Raw genomic sequence first — 2,283 nt, forward strand, 5'->3', positions numbered from 1 at the left:
ATGATTGTGTATAGAGGAATATATTATTTAGTTTAAAAGAGTTCCAACACTGTCTGTTTTTTATGTTTTATTTATATTCCTGCAGAACCAATGTGGGGTATAGAATATGGAATATACAATATATAATATAATATACAATATATAATATAAAATAAAATAAAATAAAAATGGATGGCACCATGAAAGAAAGTATTGAATGTAGATGAAATATTGAGTGTTCAATATAAAGGATCAAATATATAAATATATAAATATAAATATATAAAGGCGACTCGAGTTTCAGGGCTATTTCCCTTCGTCATGGCTGGTATGACAGACTTTATACTCTCTTTTACTCTCTTGCTTGTATCAGTCATTTAACTGCGGCCATGCTGGAGCACCATAATTTGAAAATATGGTAGTTATTTGTAAATCATGTTTACACATCATGACAGAACATTGACTGATGCTGTAATTCTATGCCATGAATCAAAACATGAACAAAAGTCTTTCCAGAGCCGTCGACTAATGAGGCTGTTTTCCCGTATTTTCTGGTGTATTTAAACTCCCGTCCCAATCTGCCTGCCCGAAACGCCGGTCCGTGACATGTTTACTAATTTTTGCCAGCTCATTGTTATCCTAAATTATGCTCTCAATGTTTTGGGTTGGGTCACGTACAATTGAGAAACCAGCGTTCGAAATACAAGTGATGAACAGAAAACTTTAAAATCGGAAAATGGTTTTGTGAATAATATCCGACAATTAGTAATTGTTGAACTATACACTTTCTTTGTCTTCTTCTTCATCCTCATTGTCATCCTTCTTATCATCATTATAATTATCATCATCATCATGGTCGTAGTCCTGATCATCATCATCATTATTATTGTCATCATCATCGTCATGTTATCTCTACGGTTCTTCATATCTGAGACGTTATCACAGTCCGGAACTTCAGCTTGGTTCATTTCGTTTGGAACATCTTTGAATAACCTATGCAGTTCATATTTGCGACCTGTATTTGGTCTTCCGATCTGCTTTACATTGCAGCATCTCATCACCCAAATTATACCCTAAATGAACATCATATTTGATAAGGTAATTTGGGATACATTTCAAGTAAAATATATAATTGACACGTTTGAAACGTGTGAATAAATGTCTGCTAATTCAACACTGAAAACATGTTTGACACCGCACAACCACAACTACAACACCAGTAGCTACTACCGCAACAACAGCAACAACAACGACAATAAACACGAGCTAACGATTTAGAGTTCTTTTTTCTCCTCGTGGCACAAGGCCCGAATTTTGGGGAGAGGGGTCATGTCGATTAGATCGACCTCAGTACGCAACTGGTACTTAATTTGTTGACTCCGAAAGGATGAAAGGCAAAGTCGACCTCGCCGGAATTTGAACTCAGAACGTAAAGACAGACGAAATACCGCTAAGCATTTCGTCCGGCGTGCTAACGTTTCTGCCAGTTCGCCGCCTTGAAAACAATTTAGAATTACTTAACATGTTAGAAATAGCAGCCAAACACCACTGTAATCGCACCTTACCGTTTTCAGTCAGTGGAGGACATTGGAAATGCATATGCGTATAAAAGAAAACGTTAACTAATGCTGGATTGTATTTGATTATGCATCTGAATTACGCTTCTCTTAATACCGCCACCAGCACCACCACCACCACCACCACCACAAAGATCAACATTACCAATATAAAATATCGGAAAATTCAACTCTTTCTTAAAGAAATTACAATTCTGTAATAGCAATAATCAAAGTCTTGTCTGCAAGAATAATCTGGCAAGAATATGTCCTAAGCCATAAGGAATATTCTAATGTTGAACATTTGAGTTTATTTCAAAACAACGGAAACCGTTTGTCTCCTTCAGCGTTTCTGTCTTACTGTATTAGTTTTCTATTATTTTCTGCAAGATATTTTTGCAGCTCTATAGGTGTTATTTTATAGTAATCCACTTGCATAAAGCCTTCACCTTCCGATTTGTATAGTAAATTTAATATTTCTATTTCAGACTTTAGATAACATATTTCAAATTCAGTTATCAATATACTTACTTTTATGTTTGATTTTGCTACTTTATTTAATGTCCAGTCGAAATGAATAGATAAATACACAAACGAGACTTGTTTTGCTGATAGACAGAGCCCATGTAACAGAAAAATACAAATTTCACTGACAAAACAATCAATCATCTGAATAAATGTTCCTCACTAGAATTACGCTCCTAAACAAGAGTGGAAGATTAGAGCAGGCTTTAAGGCGTCCCAAAAA

The sequence above is a fragment of the Octopus bimaculoides genome, chromosome 5, assembly GCF_001194135.2.
Source record: "Octopus bimaculoides isolate UCB-OBI-ISO-001 chromosome 5, ASM119413v2, whole genome shotgun sequence".
Taxonomy (NCBI): domain Eukaryota; kingdom Metazoa; phylum Mollusca; class Cephalopoda; order Octopoda; family Octopodidae; genus Octopus; species Octopus bimaculoides.